Raw genomic sequence first — 23,059 nt, 5'->3', positions numbered from 1 at the left:
GTGAAATTGGCCATGTGATCTCGTGTTTTACTTCTCTGTGATTTAGAAGACGAGCTAAATGTGTTTTTGTTTTGTTGCTGTGTTTGTGTGAATACTGAGAGATGTATCTACATTATCAGCTAAACAGCTTTACAGTGCAGCTCTTCTTCTGCATGGCACATGACCCGGGGGAACTCCTAAAGATGCATCAAATAGAATGGGACTAGACTGTGGCCAAGGCATTTGCCTTGTAGGTGTGAGGTTTTAAGGTATGTGTGTTATAGAGTTAAACAAGGCACTTCCTCAGATAAAACGAGGTTTAAAAAAACAAAAAACAAAAAACCTTCCAGTTAACAGGCAGAGCTAGTTTCCCAAATAGTAACAGCTGCAAATAGAAAGGGTGATCTGTGTGACTCGGGAGCGTGGGCTGCTGCGAGCATGGCACTTATAAGTCAGGAGATCCGGTCACGAGCCAGTTTCCATAAGTCACTATATTTTAAAAACTCTTGTCTTTCATCTGGAGGGGGGAAAAAAGTGGAAATGACCTCACCTGCTTTTTAATGTGTGATTCTGTGAGAACTGTGATGTCTTATTTATGCATGTTGTTTTACTTAGTGGGGTAAATATTTTATTTTGAGGACTAGCACTCTGGAGAAATATTTTTTTTAAAAGGTCACAGGACCAAATGGGGAAGATGAGACCTCTTCCACAGTCTGTTACAAACAGAGGTAATATGTAGTTGTTTGCCAAGAGAGTGTTTCTAGAATTACAATTTAAAAAAAAAAAAGTATGACTCTTTATAGCTTATCATTGTGTTGTACCTAATATAGCCTGGCTTTATAATTTGTGTACAAATTTTAAGGCTCGTGATCATGTCGCATAGATCATAGTTGGAATGAAGTGATTTAATAACAGCTAAAGATGGAAAGGAACCGTTGTATACCAGGTACCTTTCTAAAGACTGTTTAAACTCATGCAACATGCTTGGAATGTTTAGATATTGCCAGTGTGTTCTCTTTTAAATTGGTATCATTACTGTGGCTTCTGCCATTAGCATAACCTCACAGCAATTCTGCAAGTAATATTGGTATCCTCAATGTTCTCATGCAAATTGCTGTAAAGAAACAGACTTTTTTTTTTTCATGAAGTGAATTTATATTAAAAACAAACAAACAAACAAAACAAAAAACCAAGGCTGGGAAAACACTGTAAATTTTAAAAATATTACCTGAAAGGAATTCAGCAATGTTTTTAAAACAGTGTCAATATGTACTTAAAGTTCCACTCTAGCTATTTTCTCATTGCCAGTTGAACTGAATACAGACCTGAGTGGCATGGAGTGCAAGTTACTGCGATAGACGGAGAGATTCTATTAACATGTTCAAGCTTTGAAGTTACGTATTTCACTTTTTGTTTATATTTTTGTCAACTAAATGGGCCTAAAATTCAAATTAACCATAGGGTTTAAGCTTTTCAGTGTCACTTAAATGTTATCAGTGCTCTTGCTTTTCTTCTTTATTATTAAACATTAATATCATGTCTAGTTTAGTGATTGTACCACTGTATAAGTCCTTTGTATTTCAGAAAGATGGAGATGACAGAAACACGTGGAAGGGCAATCTTAGCACATGGCCCAGTCAGTTGCTCAAGGCCAGATTCCCAGTGTCTTTTGATACTTGCTTCTTGTTCTTTTTCTCATTTATTAAAATGAAGTGATTTTTTAAAAAGCATATGGAGCCAATCTATTAAAAGGCAGAATAGACGTTTAAAATTCTAAACAGCACTGTTCAGAGAATGTGAAATTTCCATTAAACTGAGGAAGTGAAAGGCTTTTAGGAGAGAGAGAGAGAGAGAGAGAGAGAGAGAGAGAGAGAGAGAGGAGCAAAGAGTCAAAGAGTGGAACTTTTATGAAGAAGTAGGCACTGAAGAGCCATCAAAACAATGGCTTTCAGGCCGGCTCCAATTCCTCTGCATAAGCCTCTGCATAAGCCATGGTGTCCCACCAATGAGCTTAGGGCTACAGGCTTCTCAATGCAGCAGGGACCATTCTGATTTGCTAGAGGAGAAAAGCCTGTCCTTAACACCCAGGCTTCTGATAGAGCAAATGCTGTGAGTGTTGGTCCCCATAGGAGGAGCAAGGTACGTGCACACGTGCTTGTTAGATTTAGCTGTCGCTGAGTTATTCTAGAAAATTCTCACACAGTTGATGGTTGTGATGTATGCATCTGTAATATGGGGTAAGGGAGGGGCTTTCCAGACTGGCACCCTGACGGGTTATCAGATGTTTAGAGTTGGCGCTTAGAAATCATATCTTGTTTCCTTGACATGGAATTCAAATACCATGCGCTAAAATAACTCATTGCTCAAGCATGATAAAGAACTCCCAGTGCAACTGTTTCCAGGTTTAGTACAGACATCCAAATGAAAACTTCCCCCTGGCACACAGGCTGTCTCAGACACTGTGCATCAAGTTTGGGTATCTGGGCTCTGATTTTTATACAGGAGAATGAAATGATTAAAAAAAAAAAAGCTATTTGCTTACTGTATGGTTTAGCATTTTATTAATAAAGCAGCAGTTTTTCCTTAACCTGGCTGGTTCCCAAAAGAATTGACACAGAAAGACTCTGGTTTGTTTTATAAGCCTAGAACACTCGGGCTAGGCAGATATCAACCCTCTAAGCTATTTTGTTATTATCTCTCAGCTACACATCCTAAGTTACTTGCCAATAAGTCGGCCCGTCTGGGATGCTTCTTTTCCATCACTCTGTCCTCATGGCAACGTGCTCATCATCCATCCTGCCCCATGGCGACTTTTTTCTCCCTTCCTTCCTCTCTCTGTCTGTCTGTCTCTGTCTCTCTGTGTCTCTGTCTCTCTCTTTCTTTCTCTCTCTGCCTCACAGTCTCTCCTGAACCCAGAGCCTGGGAGCCTCAGTCTTGTCTACCTCTCTTCTCCCCAGCCCATATATCAGTAGTTTTATTAGCCAATCAAGGGTAATTGGGGGGGGGGGACTAAATTACACAGTATCACTTAGTGTAGTACGTGAGAATGTGTGTAACCAGATCTTTGGGGATGGTCAGTAATTAACAATTAAATGCACAGCACCAGACAAGCCCCCCCAAAATGCCCCTCTTTTGTCTAAATAAAAAAGGACAAGAAATATGCTTATTGTTCATAAGCTTATTTCCTGGAAAGATAGCTTTATTCAAAACATTAAATAATTGTCTTGTGTGTGATTGTTTATGATATACGTCCATGTGTCTGTAAGCATGCTCTTGTGTGTGTGTGTGAGTGCTGGTATCCCTGTGCCAGGGCATGCATTTGAAGGTCAGAAAGATAACCTCATGTCCAGCCTTACTCTCCTCCCACTTGGTTTTAGATGTGGTCTTTTTGTTGTTATTCCATTGTGTATAGCAGGCTAGTTGGCTCATGAACTTTCAGGGACTCTCCTGTCTCAGCGTCCATCTCTCCATAGAGCATTGACCATGACCCCTGGATGGGGAGGCCTGGTGGCACTCAGAGGAAGGATAGCAGGTTACCAAGAAGAAACTTGATACCCTATGAGCATGTACAGGGGGAGGAGGTCCCCCTCAGTCACAGTCATAGGGGAGGGGAGTAAGGGGAAAATGGGAGGGAGGGAGGAATGGGAAGATACAAGGGATGGGATAACAATTGAGATGTAATATGAATAAATTAATAAACTATATTAAAAAGATTATAGATATTCACGCTGTATTCAGCATTTATGTGGGTTCTGGAGATTTTTAGATTTGTATGTTCGCACAGCAAGTGCTTTTGCGGATCGAGCCTTCTTTCCAGCTTCGACATTAGAGAGCTATTAAAGACTACATCCTGCCATGTCCACATTGCTCTTTAACCCTTTTGCTTTTTCTTCAAAGGTAAAAGTGACAGACGTCAATCACAAGTACAACAGGAAGATATTTTGAATTCAATTCAATCTTTTGAAAACTATCAATAAATCTCATGGGCTGACAGTCTAGCTCAGTGGTAGAGTGCTTGCCTTCCATGTTCTGGATTCTCTGCTTAGCAACACATGTACACGCGCGCGCGCGCGGACACACACACACACACACACACACACACACACACACACACACACATGCATAAGATATTACCAAATTTTAAAAAATCTACCTTCAGTTGTTTATAGTATCTTATGGCTTCCACTTTCCAAGGTTTTAATTTCACATTTGATTTTCAAAGATGATGTCAGAAAAGCCAAGAAGATGTTGCTTATTATTGGTTAACATGTTTTAGACAGCCCACTATCTACTATGTACTAATGCAAGCATCGCTGGGAGTCATATGTAAAGTTCTAGAGTAGTTGTAGATCCATCATAAAGTTGAAATGAGTGTACAGAGGTGTCTGGTCTCTGTGCTATCAGCGTCTCTCATCAGAGTAGCACATCTGTGGCGATGCATGAATTCCTACTGATGCTGTGTCTTTTCTGTTGGTTTTATATATTCCATAGGTTTGGGAATGGCATATACCTACCATTCTAGTATCTTAGAGTGCTTTTCAGTGCTCCTAAAATCTGTTATCTACCTATTCATCTCCCCTGACTGCTAAAAGCTAATGGTTGTTTTTAAAAACCGTCTTCATAGTTGTACATTTATTCGACTACAATATTGTTGCGGTAACGTATATGTAGTCTTTCTAAAACGGCATCTTTCATGTAACAAACATTTAGGTTTCTTCCATTTCATGCCTTGCCAGCTCACATCTCCCCAGCTCTAAGGAATATTCCATTGTCTGCATGTATGACAGTTTGTTTATTTGTTCATCCAGTCGAGGGACATTTTGGTAAAGTTTGAGAAATAGTGAATGGAGTTGCTATAAACATCACTGTACGTGCTTTTGCGTGAATATAAAATTTCAACTCATTTGGGCAAATACCAATTGGGCACAACTGTTGGACTGTGTGTAATAAAAGAAATGTGGTTCTGTAAGGACATGCCAAAGTGTCTTCAACAGTAGCTATGGCACCTTGCGTTCTGACCAGCAGTGTATGAATACTGTTCTGTTCCTTATCCTTCCTTGTTGTTGTGAGTTTGTTGGATTTCAGGCAATGTTGTAGATGTACAGTTGTATTCCCTTGTTTTAATCTGATATTACATAATAGCATGACTTTTGGACATCTTTTCATATGCTTGTGTGACATTTACACATTTTTTTTGTTGTTGTTAAGATAACCCTAATGGCTTCTGATTTTCTTTTAAAACTACAGGATTGTTTATTGACTTGCTGTAGTGTTGACTTTCACCCAGCTCTTGGGTTCCCCTTCTGGGAGCGTTGTCAGATTATACTAGTTACTGTTGTCAGGAGAGAACACCCTTACAGAAAGCAGTATACAGAAGACTTTCTTTCAGCTCATGGGTCTAGAGCTGTGGTTCTCAACCTGTGGGTCTTGACCTCTTTGGGGGTCAAATGACCTTTTCACAGGGGCCACTTATCAGTTATCCTTCATATTGTATATTTGCATTATGATTCATAACAGTAGCAAAATTACAGTTATGGAGTAGCAATGAAGAACTAAGTGCATTAAAGGGTCACAGCATTAGGAAGGTTTAGAGCCACTGCTCTTGAAGGATGAGAGTCCATCACGGCAGGGAGGTGTGGCGGCCCATGGCAGGTGTGGTAGCACAGGTAGGAGGAGGTAGAGATCGTACAGCTTCAAATGCAAGCAGGAGGCTTTAAACTCTCAAAGGCCTTCCCCAGCGACATCTTCAAGGCCACATCTCCTAAACAGCACCACCCACTGGGAACCAAATATTCAAATACCAGAGCCAGTGGAGATATTTCTTATTTAAACCACTTCCATTTCCACGAAGTTAGTGTGGCTATTTGATTAATATTGGCCAATGAAATACAAGCATATGGAAGCTCTAATAGCCCAGAGCACAAATTCGTGTCAAGCTTTTTGCTGCTGGTGGTGATTGTTGGTGTGTTCAGGGTGGTGATTACACCATTAGCTTGTGTTCCTGAGTGTCTGTACTTAATAGAGCCTACTACATGACCTATGATGAACATTTAATAGAAACGAGAAGTAAAAGCCATTTTCCTAGAAATTTCCTTTAAAGGGTAGTTTCTGATATGCCGTGTTCTGATTGATTGGATAAATAACATTTAATGTAATGTTAGGGAGTTATAGTTAGAGTTCTTTCCAGTCAAAACAGCCCAGTTTCTTTCTGATACCTTCTGTAGTAGATGTTCTAATCTCTAGCCCAGGGCGTGAAACTTACAGCCCACCAAAATGTGTTTATCACGTTAGAAGACTACTCAGGTATTAAAAACAAGGAATTCCTGAAATTTGTGGACAAATGGATTGAACTAGAAATGATCATAATGAGTGACTTAACCCAGAAGCAGAAAGAGTCAAATGGTATATACTCACTTATATCTGCACACTAGCCCAAGGGATATGTCCCATGAAAGTCTTCACTTACCAGGAAAGTGGGACAGAGGGAGAACTTCCTCTTGGGGCTTTAGGTGAGGGAAGTATGGGAGAATGGGGAAATAGAAGGATCCAGAGGGTTCTAGAAGCCTACAAGAAGAACATTATGATGGGCAGATCTGGGCCCAGGGGTCCTGCTCAAACTATGGCACCAGCCAAGGACTATACATGCAGTAAACATCGAACCCCTACCCAGATCTAGCCAACGGACACGACATTCTCCATAGTTGAGTAGAGAGTGGGGACTGACTTTCACATGAACTCGGGTGCCTCATATTTGGCCACATCCCCTGGATGGGGAGGCTTGGTGACACTCAGAGGAAGGATAGCAGGCTACCAAGAAGAGACTTGATACCCTATGAGCATATACAGGGGGAGGAAGTAGTCCCCCTCAGTCACAGTCATAGGGGAGGAGAGTAAGGGGAAAATGAGAGGGAGGGAGGAATGGGAGGATACAAGGGATGGGATAACAATTGAGATGTAATATGAATAAATTAATAAAATATATTTAAAAAAAAGAAGAAGATGCTCACTCTCATAGGTTATTATGTTGGAAAGCATTTGGGAAGAAACAAAGTCATTTAATGGTGTTCTGTCTGCGTATCACAAATGCATACATTTTGGGTACCTTCTGATACCTTTTGTAGTACTTGAAGAACATATGTGTTGACTTCTATTCATGGCATTTAAATATTAGCATATTATGCCACAGTATTAAGTCTTGTTATCGTCCAGGAAGTTAGCAGGTGCTCTTAGCACAGCCAATACATTGTTCCTTTTTATCACTGTACTAATTCTCCAATGGCGTGTGCTCCCCAAGCACCTTGATTGTCTTTTTATACTTAGGGCTTCATTGTAGAGATTAGGTTTTTTTTTTTTTTTTTTTTTTTTTTTAAATTTACCTGGAAATGTAAAATTCTGATGCCCCCTAATCATATCTGGAGAAGCAAGAATGCACTGTGTTGCTTAAAGCAGTGACAGTGTTATAGCACATGTCACTATTGCAGTTTTACAGGCAAAGGAAAGTGCAAATAAACACCTTGCTTGCCCTGTCATTTTGTACACTCAAAGTATAGTGGAAAGAAAAGAAGGAAGGAATCAGTCTCAATGTCATTCACATCTAGGTGGTGGATCTGCATTGTGGCTGCCTGGCTCTTTTGGAAGAACAACAGAAAAAAAAAAAAAAAAAAAAAAAAAAAAAAAAAAAAAAAAAAAAAAAAAAAAAAAAAGAAGCGCAAGCCAGACCTTTTCTGAAGCCTAGAAAACCAATTATCTCTCTCCAAACCACACACATCCCTTTTTTTTATGCCATTCTCTTTTCAAGAATAGAAAGTTAAACATGTTCTGCCTTCACAGGTTCCTGTTTTGATATTTCAATTCAGCAAACAATCTTGGGAACACAGTGTATGAGAAGTTCATAGAGACCCAGCAGGAAGAGACGTACAGGAAAACATCTGGCACAATACAAGGACGGACAAGACCGCTGCCCAAGAGAAGGACTTGGCAGCCTTTGTTTGACTTTAAGCAAGCTTTATCAGATTTAATGATAAGGACCACATCAAGCAAGGAATGATCCATCTGGCTCAGTAGTCACATTAATCTCCCCGAGTTTGTAAAGCACTTAGGAGTTCAAAAGGAAGTGCTGGGCAATGTTAGATGACAGCTGTAATTCAAGGGGAGATGGGTAACATTTCAATACTCCTCTTTGGGAGTAATGTTTTTGAATAGAAATACTTTAAGGAGTACTAGTTTTATAAAAAGCAATTGACCCCACACCTCAGTTCAAGTCTACTTAGCATTGTCCATGGTCAGATATTCTTCCTAATTATCTATATTATTTCTCTCCTCTGCCCATACATCAACACGTCCATTTATTCACAGCCAGATAAACTGCATTAGCTTCTTACAGAGGCATGGATTCTAATCTGTGGTACCAAAGTTATAAGAACCATCTGGGGGACAGTGATAGACGTGATTTCTGTCAGATGTTCACACAGTGTTTCACTCTTTTGCTTTGCTCAGCTCAGCTCGGCGTATACAGTCGCTGTATTTGTGCCATGTTATTTTCATTGCAGTGTTGCAAATGTCCTATCAGAGTATCTCTTCCAACACCATCGAAAAACTGGACATCTCAGTCTACCCTGATGGCAATCAGAGGCGCTGTGAATCCGCCGAGACAATCTCCCCTGCTGAAATGATTTTTCTTGTTTATACATAAGCTTCTAGTACCATCCTACCCCCTCCACTTATTACTGTTTATAGAAACGGTAGCATTGCAGTTGGTGTCACTGATTACCCACGTTGTTGCTTCAATGAAGCCAGCTGGGATGCGATTGCCTAGTCTTTAAATAAAACTTAGCGGCACAAAAATGAGTCTCCTTTTTAAGGGGAGAGGGGTTGGTGCTAGCTGCATCCTTTTCTAAAGCGCTAATTATTTGCTTAACTTGGAGAAGCCTAAGAGCGGACTCTCCATATTAGCTCGGTGACTCACCTTGACCCTAGGACCGAGGCTGTGAGGAGCACAGTCACAGACAAGAAAGCACTCCCAAAGCCTTAGTGGTTCTCTCTTTACCTAGCACTCTGCACACGGCACATTGACTAAAGACAAAGGGTGTGTTGTACAAGGGCTGAGGTTGGATGATTAATTATGATCAGGGATTTGGGCCAGTAAATGCCTGTGCTAAGCTGTTAACAGTCCTACATTTACAAGCAGTGTGGAAACCACAGAAGTGATGAACAAAACATTGGTGTTGCATTTTTTGAATCTCCTACAGTTTGGAAACTGAGTAACAGTAACCACTTTCCATGGCTGTTTAATTTGTGAATCTCATCGTGAGATTGGCAGGGTAGCACAGCTCTTGTAGATACTTGATATAAACCAGGGCATTAGGACTTTTCCAGGTAGAATTAAGAAAAGAAAAACTATGTACCTTTCTTTGTTTCACCTTGAAAAAATTAATTGAGGCAGGACCTTATTCTGTAGCCCAGGATAGCCAAGACTCACTAGTCAGTGAATTTTGGCTAGTGTCGGGTCCTGGCCCACTGGAAAAATCGAATCAGGGTTCACCTGAAAGAGGGCGTGGGGGTTGAAAAAAGAATACAGAGTCACGAGAAATAATAATTAAGTCAGGAAATTTCTGATCAAGATTCACTTGAATGCCGACCAGAGGAACATATATAGGGCAAGGTCAATAGGATCTGTTCTAATCTCACTCACCCTAGCCCCCGGGCAAGAATACAATAGCCTAAATCACTCCCTGTGGAACTTTCTAGTTCTCTGAGTAGTTCCCTGTAAGAACTTCCTTGATCCTCTAGGTTGTTCCAAGTTGGGACTTCCCTACTTCTTTCAAAGGTAAATAGTCCAAGGATAGCCTAGAACACAAGACCTCGTGAGGCAAAGGTCAGCAACTCGAAGGTCACAGCATGCAGCCTAAGCATGGGATTTCTGACATGGCAGAACTTGGCATGGCTTTCCACAGGCTAGTCTTTGTCCATGGCAGTTTTCTGCCTCAGCCTACCAAATACTGGGATTACAGACAGGAAAAAGCATACTTTCTCACAAAATTTAAACTTTTAAGAGCAACTTTACCTCTATAATGCATGTGTGTATGTGCATACACTCACGCCTGCGTTTGTGGGTGGGATTCATTCAATATTGTTAATGACAGTTACTTTTGGATAGTGGTGGAACAACACAGAGAAATGTTCTGTACTTTATCATGCATTCCCTTTAAAATAAAAACCTAGTGGTATAGTTTTCATAGTATATAGTTTTTGTTCATAGCAGAAAGCATTGACAATGTAAATAATCCATGGGCTGTACTCTCAAAAAAAAAAAAATCATATAATCTCTTCCATTTTCTGTGTGTGACTCTTTACAAAAACTAAGGCAGAAGAGTTCTGGCATTCATGTTTTTTTTCTTATGAAGTTCAAAAGCTACTCCCAATATGACAATTAATAATGTGTAGTGAATTATTTGAAATGGTTTTCTAGGAAGTGATTAGAGAAAGCTGTCCATAATGGCCCCTGGAAGTCATTGGCAAAGGATACTTTGTCTTCCTCTTTTGATTTTACTTTTTAGTATTTCCGGCTTTTCCTAAACACATGCATAGGGCTTTATTTGCATACAAATCAGAGGGTAACTAGATGAAAAACTGTGTATAGTTTGTAATTTTTAAAAGTATGTATATACTAGAAATATGTGTATATATTAGAAGTGTTAATGGATGTATGCTTTTCATAAGATTGCCCCAAACATAAGTTTAAATTACTGAATAGAATGACATCACCTGTGTCTGTAATTATTATAACAATTGTTACTGAGTATCCATCCAATATTCACTTTCTATGCCTTTAGATTTTGTTGACGTGATTATTTTTACATATAAATGATTTGTGTGCTATGGGCTGAGGTAAGGATACGAGTAATGACTTTTCTTTCTCCCCTCTGATTAATCCTGAGTTCAAAACAACCATGGAGGTAGACAAAGTCGTCAAAAAAGATGCTGTTGTGAGAGTTCACCCCGGGGTTGGATCACCGCAGTAGGAGGTTGGAGAATCATTAAGCACAAATAGAGGAACATTTTTCCTAAGGAAACTTGATATGTCATAAACTGAGCAGGGCATACATCTGTGTGCCTACAGAGTAGATCCAGCCTCATGTCTGTTGAGTCTCAGTAGTGGGTAAGAGAGATTTTGAACTCGGCATATGCTGCGAAGACATGTGTAGGTGTCCACTGAGCTGCCCAGAAAGTGTGCAGCCCGTGAGGAGGATGAGAGGGAATCCACACAGGCAGGGAAACCACAGCAGGCTCAGCCACACTTGCTACACGGCTCCCTTCCTTCCCATGCCATTCAGATATATATTTTTTTTTTCTGCCTTGCAAAAGGATGAAGTGGATAGAAGGACATCGTTTCTCCTCCTCATATCCAGAAAAGGCAGAAGCCCTTGTTTTGCAAACCAAGATGGAAATGGAGACTTTGGGCGGGGGGTGGGGGGTGGGAGGGTGGGGAGTGAGGTGGGGGGAGGGGATGGATGTTAGCTTCTACATTCCAATACAACGTTAGTCTTGGGGGTTGGTGCGTCTTCCAGTCACATGGTGTTTTCCTTACAGCTTTTCTACTAGTCATGTCTTCTCTGTGATGCAATATATGGATCTTTAAAACGTTATTAGGTGAAAAAAATATCCTTTGTATTTCGGGATGAGGTGTGAGTTAAATCCTATTTTAAAATATTTGTTGACTTCAGTTTTGTATTCTTTTGACTACATGAGGTGAAAAAGATAGATATTTTTTTGTCATTTGAATTTTTAAAATGAAGCGGCCCTCTGTTCTAGAACTGATCTGTGACACTCATGCAGTTTATAACCATATATTTATTATTTCCTAGATAATTTCATTATTTTATTTTGGTGGAGATGTTCTTGTAACCCACTTTTTTTGTGTGCTGAGAAAGTAGAACTGTCAGTTTCGCTCATGGCGGCGGCTGTGGAGTACTGCTATGCTGGCCTAACTCTCTAGTCTGGTACTTGAGAATGAGAGGACATTGTTATCTAGTCTTGATTTAAATTCTAGTTACTCCACAGAGGTGAGTTTTTCTTATAATTTTCTAAAGCGCTGAGTTCCATGACTTCTTCCTTAAAATCATATAAATGTTGTAGTTGCTTAAAACTCTAAAACCTCACAGGCTAATTCTAATGATCTCAAACAATTACAGACAGCCAAAACAAGTATAAAATTTTTCTATGAGCTCACTCGAAATAATTCCTATCTCATTTAATATTCCTTTTTTTCCTTTATAAAATAGTGTTACACCATATACCATTCTGTAACTTTTAGACTCTTTTTTTTTGGTTTTTCTTTTATTGAACATAGATTTTTTTCCCTTAATATATATTCTGATTACAGTTTCCCTTCCTCCAATTTCCAGATCCTTGCCACATCCCCTCCCAACTGAATCAACACACTTTAAGCGTCCCAGAAAACAAACAGGCTTCCAAAGAACAATAATAGAATAAAAAAAGATTAAGTAAAACCAAATTAAAACAGGACAACAACAACAAAAAAGGATTAAAAAAATAGCACAAGAAACATATAGACGCAGAGGTACATACATTTGTACATACTGGAATCCCGTGAAAACATAAAACAAGAAGTCATAATTTATACACAAAGGACCGGTAAGGTAAATATATATTGAAATTTAAAATAATAAGTAAGTTAAGTAAATAAATAAACAAATGCCATACTAAACATTATGAAAGAAAGAACATCCAAAGGTGCTACTGAGTTCTTTTTGTGTTGGCTATTTATTCTTGGGTGTAAGGCCTGCCCTTAAGACTAGTTTGTATACCCAGTGAGACTCAGTTGGCGAGAACTAAGTTTTCATTTATGAATGGTTATCAATTGGAGATAACTTCTGGGTTAGGGATGGCACTTGCGTCGATTTCTCCCAACACTGGGACTCCACCCAGCGCAGACTCCACCCAGGACGCACACTCTGCATGCTGCCTCAGTGTCTGTGATTTCATATACACGTTGGTCCTGCTGTGTTTAGAAGACCTTGTTTTCTTGGTGTCTTTCATCCCCACTGACTCGGAGACTCCTCTACCTCTTCTTTCTCAGAGTTCCCTGAGCCCTGAGGGGAGGGATGCGGTGGAGACATCCCATTTAGAACAGAGTGTTTCAAGACCCCCCTCTCTGCATGTTGTCTAGTTGTGGGTCTCTGTTTGTACCCATCTTGTGTGGAAGAAAGCTGATCTGATGGTGGCTGAGCAAGGCACTGGCCTATGGGTATAGCAGAATGTCTTTAGTCGCCATTTTAATGTTATGTTCCTTTAGCAGAACAGTAGCATTTGGTTTTACACTAGGTCTATAGCCTAAGTAATCTCAGGTTCTTGGCCAATGAGCTGTGTTTGGGATGGGTGCCATCTTATGGAATGGGCTTAAAATCTAATCAGGTAGTGGTTGGTTACGCCCATAAGCTTTGTGCCACTATTGTGCTAGTGCATCCTGCAGGGAGGTCCCTTGCAGGCCAAACTGTTTGTGCTGGGTTCGTGTTTACCTTTTTCCTTTGGTAGCCTGCGGAGTACTTTCCAGCACCGTGAACAACACCAGTCAGTATGGGTGAAGGCTCTAGTCAAACACCAGCTCAACTTCTCCATGCTAAGTGAGTTGAGTAGGTGCTGTTTTCTGTAAGTTTTAAAAATATGACATTATATCACCAATGTGCTCCCTATTAAAGTACTCTTTAAGATGATTTGAATAGGTTCACAGTGTTCATTTTGGTAGCATAGTCAGTTTAACATCTCTCTCTCTCTCTCTCTCTCTCTCTCTCTCTCTCTCTCTCTCTCTCTCTCTCTTTCTCTCTCTCTCTCCCTGTGTGTCTGTATTTTATCTATCTGTCCATCTGTTTATCTGTTTATCACCTACCTATCATCTCTCTATCAACCCATCTACTATATTCTTTAGGAAGGCAGTGTTCGTACCTTCACTGTGACATGTGCTGTTCCTTATGGTTTCTGTCACCTATAAGGAACACACACAAATTGTGGATTGAAGAAACTATTGGGCTTTATATGAAAAATCATTAAATGTAAAACTTGCAGTGTTGATGCCTCACTTATTGGTAACAGGATGCCCTTAGTACTCAATAGCAGGGGAGGAACAGCTGTCTAGATGTGGTCTTGGAGGAGGAGGAAGAGGAGGAGGCGGAGGAGGAGGAGGAGGAGGAAAGTCATTTGTAGATAGCTACATCTTCCATTGACCCGGAACAACTCTTGGGCTGCCTTATCTTTTCCTTCTAGGTCCTAGAAATTGGGCCTCATGTTCCCCCATTCACTGTCCGCTAGCGTCAGTTCTTTGCCATGGGGGCACTGCTCAATGTAAAGGGGGGCATGCTTGTTATTCCTCCTAGGGCTAAAAAGAACAATAGGACACATTGAAAATTTCTATTGCTTTAAAAACACACCTGAGGTTTCTGTTCTATTTGTTCTCTTCCTGCACCCTGAGCTCCTTAGACACTGTGGTCATGAATGGAGAAAGGCTAGACAGGACACGGAAGACTGCATAGAACTCAAAAGGACAGCGGCAAGCAGAGGAGAAGGCCAAGGAATGATTGTTAAAAGATAATTAGAATTTCACATGCAATTTTCAAAGGGACCAGTTTCTCCACAGCTGTTAGTTACAGATTCTTGCCTGTGTTTAACCACCAAAGTGGACCACAATTTCAAGAAGCATTTGGAGGAGTCAAAGAAGACCTACGCTCCTGCGCTTAAGAAGGGGAAGAAGAAGGACCGTGTTGTGTGAGTGATGTAAATAGCAGGACCCGAGGGAGTGTGAGATCCCTTATTAGTGTATTTTACTTATTAAGAAGAAATGGAAGGAGGATGGGAGAAACTCCTATGGTCACGGATAAGGGTTCAAGGCTAATAGTAAAGACGAGATGGATCTCCTGGAAATTTAGTGTTGAATTCACCCAATAAGATGAACAACTTGCTGTGGCTTTAAGGCCACCAAATAGTCCTCCAAATACACACTTGGAAGGCAGTGGGAGACAATTCTATGTATTTCAAAAAAGGTTTTGGTCCAGCTATCACAGGCTGTGCGACTCTTGGGGAGTTGCTTGTCATTTCTGAGCCTCGGTGTGAAGTAGGGCCTAATCATTCTACTTCCTGTCAGCTCAGGATTCCTCGTGTTTTGCCTACAAAGCTTAAGTCTGTGGTCATGTGGTCAGGACAGAATTTTTCCTGCTACTCATTTTCTTACTATCTACCTTTTTCAGTGTCATAAGAAGCCAGTGGGGCGCCATAAGTTTATGACTTATTCTGGATTATTCCTTCTCTAAACTACAACCCTGTTAAATCTACTTTGTGATATTAAGACTGGCCTTTGTTCTCATAGATATTTACCACTGATTATATTTAGCCAATTTTATCTGTCATAATTCCTGTCTATCTTCATTAAACTATCACCATAATGGTCACAAAAATAAAGAAAGATCACAAGTTTGACTATCAGTAGAGACAGCTATAAAACAATATTAAGACCAGGTGTGGTTGCTCATGCCTATAATTCTGGCACTCAGAAACTAAGGCAAAATTTGCTATGAATTTAAAACCATCCTTGGCTACATAATACATTCCAGGCCCCCATGGGCTACCGACTGTGGTCCAGTCTCAACAACAACATAAAATAATAAAATAAAGTAAAATTTAAAAATGTCATTGGGGACTAATTCATCCATAACAGATACTCTGAGCGACTTTAAGTGATTTTGCATAATAGGGGTTTGGGGAATTAACATAGTAGAATAACATTAGTAGTTCTTGATGGTTGATTGAGTCTTAAGAGTCCATGGCACACAATGCTGAGCAGCTCCTTCTTTCCTACATAGCAGACTTTCCTCAGTCTGTGTGAGTTCTCCTCCGGCTCTGTCCCTCTGAACAGCTGAGCCACAGGAACCTTATTGTGACCCCTTTTCCATGTCAAGAAAAGCCAGAATGTATCTTTGGAGGACTTTTTGAAAGTCCTTAGAGAGGCTTGAGTACAGCAAGCTCAGAACAGAAGTATACAGGCAGCTCCTTTGATACCACGGGACGCTTGCCCTACCTACCAGAGGCAAGCTTTCCAGCCACTTCTCTTTAATGGTGTCCTATCTCTGGGTGGTGAGTATTATTTGTCCCCTTCAGCAATTAGGCAAAATTCCATTTCCTTAGAGAAACCATCCCTACTACTGCCCAAGGGTCATTGCTTTTCTTGTTGGAGATGCCTGTGACTAGAACATTAGGTCATCCCGTGCACACTCACTCCCATGACAAGACTAGGAAGCGCGACCTTAGCAGCTGCAGCACATCCCTGAATATTTGCACTGTTCCATTTTAAACACTGGACACTAGAAGTACAGCACAGAGCCTCCTGCCTTCTTTCTCTCTGAATAGACTGCAGAGAAGCCCTTTGCATCATCATCTCCTTAGCATGATCTTCTCACATGCCCTAAGGACAAACAATACAAGTCTTCTAAGAACAAGAAATAAGGATTTTTCAAATAGAATGGCATTAGTGGAAAAATTTTCCATTTTCACAAAGTTGATTGATCTCACAATACATCTGATTCCTAACATCTCAGAGGCATCGGCTACAAGTTAGGTAGAAACAGGAGCTCTAAAAACAAAGAGTAAGAAATGACTCATCTACGGTGAAGGATCTTCCAAAACAAAGCATTGGTCATCACAAGGTAGATGTTCTAATCTCTACCCAAGGGCATGGAATTTATAACCCACCAAAGCAAGTTTATCAAGATAGAAGAAGCTTACCCTCATAGGTTATTATGTTGGGGGTAGGGGAGTCATTTTAGTATACCACTGTATTCATTTGTATCTTCAGTTAACAATACTGAGATCCACTATGTGCTATACAGTGGATCTGCATTAACCTTTGGTAAGCGAATTTGAATTTTGATATATTAGAAAATACATTTAGCATAGCTGATTCTTACCTAAAACAACAACAACAACAAAAACAAAAAAACAAAACAAAACCAAAAAAAGCCCCCCAAAACCAAGTCAGTCTTAATCAGCATCGTTGTTATTCTAGAAGAGAGACCATGCAGAACAGGAGTAACTTTTCCCCAATACTCTTTTGTTCTCTTCTTTGACGATTACTCTGGCCGTTTGTGATTGTTTACACATTGCTCAGTTAGCGGCAGACTGACTAACTTGTTTTTGTCACTAGCCGGAATATCTATTCTAGTTAACTTTAAGCTCAGGAGCCTTAGTGGAGTTATCATCATGGTCCTGTTTTTCAAGATGCAACACCTGTGGGTTCCATGACCTCAAGAAGAGATGGTGTGGATGGCACTGGAAACAACAGAAGGGATGTGTGACAAAAAACTTTTTTAGACTTAAAATGTGGTCACTGAATAATATGATAAGCCTTGACAACCAGAATGAAAAAACTGCTAACTTTGTGCAGTCTTTATTTTTTATTTTGATGAAGAATGCAAACACTACTGATAGAATTAAAGTCATCACAATGTCTCCCTGGTTTCTGCCCCCATGCCCCTTACATAGTACTCCTGCGATGGTTTCTGTTCCTCCAGACCATATATTTATATACTTAATACACTCCAGAGATGGAGTTTTGACTTTTTTCTAGAGTGATATGAGTAGGTCAATGCCAACTCTAGCACAAGAGCAAGTAAGAGTGATCCTTATCCAATCCCTGTTGGCTGTTGGTGTATATTTCACCCCCTTCCCCTTGCACAGGAATTGTAAATAAATTAATTTGTTAGCCCACCTTTTACCAAAGGGGCATTTCTTGGTTGAGATAGAACTAGAGTGAGCACTTGATACTGAAGCAAAGACTTACAGGGTTTTGAAGGGGAAAAAAAAAAAAAAAAAATATATATATATATATATATATATATATATATATATAAAGAAATACAGTAGCTGAGACTATCTAGCAACTTCAGATCTGAGTTTAAGTCACCAGGGTCTCATCATCAAATACCTTTTCATTGAAAATAGCCAGCTTGCTCGAAACAGGCTAACATTCTAAGGCATTCATTAGAAATATGCTAGCTCCGTCCTGATTGCTTTACCTACCTCATGAGGCTATTCCATGGGGCCAATCACCAACACTTCCAGGGCAATTTCCTGTGGGTGCATACACAGCACAAGTGTTATAGCCAACAAAGACAACACCTGGGTTGTAACGAGGAAGGACCAGAGATTGTATTCCATGGAGAGTGTTGCGGAGTCATAATATTTGCATACTAGCAACTGTGGGAACGGGCACCCTTTTTTAATGGGGGTGTGGTGGTGATGAAGAAACTGAGGTCTGGCCAGTTTGAATGGCTATGCAAAGCCCCACATTTCTGTACAGAGCCTAAGCTTTGAGTGTAGGCTTTTTACCCTGTTGTAGTCGTGTCTGGAGACTAATAGCCTGGGTTAAAACCTGGTTCTCTCACTTCCTCAATGTAAGGCTTTAGTAAGCTTCTTAGCTTCGTGAGAATCACGACCGTCATTTATAAAGTAATTATGCTCGTCCTTCCTTTCACTGCAAACTGTTGGGAGACTTAGCCTTGGCAGTGTGGAGTGGCTTCTTTGGCAGACAGAGGTTTTTAGTAGAACCTGGTTACCTACAAGTTTGTGCATCCCACCTTCCTATATTATTGTGAAGCGGCCAGAAGAGAATTCGCTTCCGACAAGTAATAGAGTGCTTGCCATCTACAGCATGAAGTGGGAGAACATGATAAAAGTGAAGGCAGTTTGTTGATTTAAGCTCACTTTAAATTCTTTCACTGACAACGAGCAACTACACTGTGTGTGGAAATGAACTCTAATACCCAGACCAGCTTACGCCATTGAGTGCTTGTAACCCTTTTAGGCAGGGTAACCACATTAACAAACAGCAGCAACTGCCAGCAACAGCAGTAACAACAAGAGAGGCACAAAAGGAGGCAGTGAAAACTCATGTATATTAACAAGTTTTCAGATACATACATTATGGATTTCCTACTGTGTGTTAGAATTTGGGCATAGAAAGAGAGATCAATGGCGGGATCAAGGACTTCATAATATGGCAGTGTTATAAGCAATAGCTCTCCTCTCCCCTCAAAGACATCTTAAGGAATAAGAAAAGAATAACTTCCTCTAGAGGCCAAGAACAATGGATGATAGTTCCCTTAATGATAGTGGTGGTGGTAATAATACATGTGTGTGTGTGTGTGTGTGTGTCTGTGTGTGTGTGCATGTGCGTGCATGTGCATGCACAATCAGAAAGGGTAATCATTGAAGGCAAATGGCACCTGAGTACATCAAAAATTTATGGACACTCACTTGACATATACAACATGTTAAGAAAAAGCATTTTATTTGAAGGGGGACCTTTGAACCAGGGCCAGAGCCAAGAGGGGGCATGTGCTGCAGTCTCATGAGTTACTTGTTTTCTCACTCATTTCTTCATTCACTTATTGATGACCTACTTTTTTCCCCTCCGTACCATTCTAATTGTTAGGGATTCAGCATTGAGCCAAGTGATGTCTATTTTGAGAACCGACTTTGTAGTGCAGAAGTAAAGCAATAAATAAGTAAACAAGTTCTATGCTTGTAAGATAATTTCAGTTGGTACTAAGTGCTGTAAGGAGAAGTAAATGCATTAAGGGGATAGTCAGCAACAGAAAGAACTTTCCAGAGAGATAGCCTTTTCTGAGGGAATGGTCAAAGACAGCAGGGGAGCGAGCCATCAGATGTGTCGAGAAAACTTGCTCCCATTGCAAGGAACCACAAGAAGCAGGCAGGGGAGGAGGGTGGGGGTGGGAGGGCGGGGGTGGGGAAGGAGCTGGGCACATTCAGTGGGGGAGCAGAGAACAGTGTGGCTGAGCAAAGCTAGGAGGAAGAGGGCTAGGAGGGAAGATCAATTGTGCTCCTGTAGGCTGTGGAAAGCACGTTGGAATTTATTCTGAGGACTGTGCGATACCAGGATTTATCGTGGAAGGTTTTTTGAGTCAGGCTGCAGTAAGCCATCCATGCCGTCAATGGGTCTCTGTGGCTGCAGCATGGAAATGGACAGGCGTAGGGAGACAGTTTTGTTCGTCCTTACGGATTCTGTGGTGCGACCCCCCAGGGCAGAGTACACCGTATAAGGTGGAGACACATGATCTGAGCCAGGGTGTGCCAGAAGCAGAACTGACAGGATCTGATAGCTGATTAGCAGTGGGACTTGAGAGGCAGAGAAAGCTCAAAGATGCCCCAAGTGGTTAGACATGAGCACTAGCCAGAGGAACATATTTTAGTTGCAGCGAAAATGGACTGGAGCAGGGAAAACTTGAACAGTCTGTTCTGAGTGTGCTGGACTTGATACCACTAGAGACACTGAATAAAGGATACAACTCTGAAATTTAGAAGGAGCCAGGGCTGGGGAAATTGACATGTAGTTCTTTATGATATAGGTAGTATTTTGGGACTAGAGAACTCTATTTAGTCCAGTGGGGTTAGAGTTGAGAGATACCACACTTTGGGGGACACTAACACTGGCACTCGTGTACTCAGCCACCAGCAATGAAATGTTTCCAACGAGACACAGTGGAGTAACTAGAGGATGGAGAAAATTTAGGAGACACATGAGGGACATTTCAGGAAGGAACAACTGACCAGCTCACAAGACATTGGAGACAGCACTAACATGCAGACCCAAACAGAAGTATCAGATTGTGAAGCATGGATGGCATTGGTAACCTGGGTGGGAGGGGGGCTGGGGGGGGGGGGAGCCAGTTTCAGTGACTCTTCGGGTGTGAAGGGGCACAGGAAAGGATAAAGCAAGACAGTAATGACAGTGAACCAGAAAAACCTTCCAGGAGTTCTGCAGTAAAGGTCATGGAGAAATGTGGGGATATGAGACACATCTGACTGCTGACGACCTGATTGATTAGCTAAAGGAAAACAGCTGATGCAGGAGGGAAGGGACATAGCACATACAAGTGGCCTCTGTGAGCACTAAATGCTTGACTGACACAGCCGCCACAGAGATGCATCAGGCTTGTTAAGGAAGCAAACTGCCCTCCTTTACATCAGATCCCTCAGCCCCATGTCAGAAGGGCTGGTATGTATTGGGAAACCTCGCTGTGGTACTAGACATGGGAACTTGCTGTAAGCAACACAAGTTAATGGTGATAAGCATCCACTAGTGCAGGGTCGCAAAAACAGGTTTGGTTTTTTGTAAATATTAATTGTTGTTATGATGTTGGGGGAGCGAATGAGATGATACTAGGCAAGTCTAGTCTGGTCTGAGTCTGATCTCAGGAGCGTCAGGATAGAAGAAGAGAGCATACTCCTGAGAGTTGTGCTCTGATATCCATACTCCTGCTGTGGCATACATGTGTACACAACACAGACACACACACACACGGGGGGGGGGGGGGGGGGGGGGGAGAGAGAGAGAGAGAGACTAAAATTAAGGAATTTACAAGTTTAGGTTGATATTTGGCCAGACCTCCTGGTACAGTCATATAATTCGAAATTCTATTTAATAGAGAGGCTTAGGCAGAAAAAAAAAGGCAAGCTCGAGGCCTGCCTGGGGCACTGAGTAAGTTCGAGGTTAACTTGTAGAACTCTGTGAGACCCTGTTTCAAAGTAAAAACATAAAAAACCATTAATAAACAAACGGGTAAAAGGAAGCCTGGGGTCATAGCACGATGGAATGCCCTTATTCAGCATGTACCAGGCTCTAGGACACTCCTCCTTACTACAGAATGGAGCACAGCAAATCCCATACTGCGGCACAGTGTGTGCAGTTTAACTTTGTCTCTCAGTGTCCCCAAACTGTATCGAATTTGGGAATCCATGTGTCTCTCTGGGGTAGTATTTATGGAAGTGTCTACCTAGCTCTCACTGTTTGTAATTAGGAAATGTTTGATCAGGAATTGAATCAAGTGGTTCCCATTTAAAAAGCGAGTATCATGTGCCTTCCTGCCTTGTACAGAAATGTACAGAAATAGCCGTGAGGCTGCCACATCCAGCTTGAACACATCCCAGTGACTGGGTTAAGGAGACTGTTAAGATTCATAGTACAAGACTGATAAAACGGAGTCTTGGAACCATCTAGAAGTTCAGAAAGTTGATTGTTTAGAGACTATAACGTTGTATAGGAAGACTGGATTTGGGTCCCAAAGGCATTGATTTGTTAGTTTACAGAGTGAATTCTGACGAGTTTTGTGTTTTTATACAACACTGAGGATACAAACACATTATTTGCTTCCATCTCACGGTCATCATGAATTCCAATAAGTGGGGGAAGTTGAGAACAGTTCATGTGTTTGTGTGTGTGTGTATTTGTGTGTGTAAATACATGCCTTTGTAATACAGAGTGAAAGGGATCACAGGTGTATGGATATTTTATATATTCACATATGTTCATGCAAACACATAAACCAAAGGTGTCTTTGTTGGTATGTAGCTTTCTTTGTTCAGTATTATTCCCACTGGGTATCTACAGGGACTAGGATAAGTTTTGGATTCTGGCTAAGAAGAATATTGAGTTGCATGTTGCCCACGTTCCCATGCCTTCTTAAAACATGAAAGCAAGCCCCCATGGTCCATGGGTGCCTTTCTGTGAGCAACAGCAAGGCATCACCTCCATTCTGTCGAGAAGGAATGAAGCAATGATGCGGGTTGTGCCACGATGCCCCATCGTACATCGCAAAACATTCGCAGGTGTGAAGGGGAGATTCTGTCAGTTCTGAGGAGGCATGGTGTCTGGCAATGGGAGTAGCACAGGGCTTGAAGCCGTGATTCATACAGAACAGACAAAATATGCGATCATATGTCCTTGAGAAGAGGGCATTTGACTAGAATATGCCATTCTGATGATTTCCAGGAAGTAGAATTAGTTTTTATAGATTGAGAAGTAGGGCTGACCTCAACAGGAAGTAGAGTCACTAAAATTATAGAGAACACACAGTGGCTGTTACATCTACTGTGGAGGGGAAAGAAAACCTCATGAATTATGAAGTCAGTGCTAGCCTAACGCCTTAAGTCAAGCCATACATATGATGAAAGGAAGAGATAGCGATGCTTCTGGGCTCTTGAGAGGTGGCTGGGCCTG

General features: G+C 41.1%; 1 protein-coding gene across 3 annotated transcripts in view; it reads left to right on the top strand.

The window, feature by feature from the left end:
• The window catches only part of Fgf12 (fibroblast growth factor 12), a 540,804-nt gene that overhangs the window by 179,954 nt on the left and 337,791 nt on the right, over nucleotides 1-23,059 (top strand). The window lies entirely within an intron of this gene.

This window comes from Acomys russatus, chromosome 8, assembly GCF_903995435.1.
Source record: "Acomys russatus chromosome 8, mAcoRus1.1, whole genome shotgun sequence".
NCBI lineage: Eukaryota > Metazoa > Chordata > Mammalia > Rodentia > Muridae > Acomys > Acomys russatus.
The sequence above is the reverse complement of the archived record's forward strand: the minus strand, read 5'-3'. Positions and strand labels throughout refer to the sequence as shown.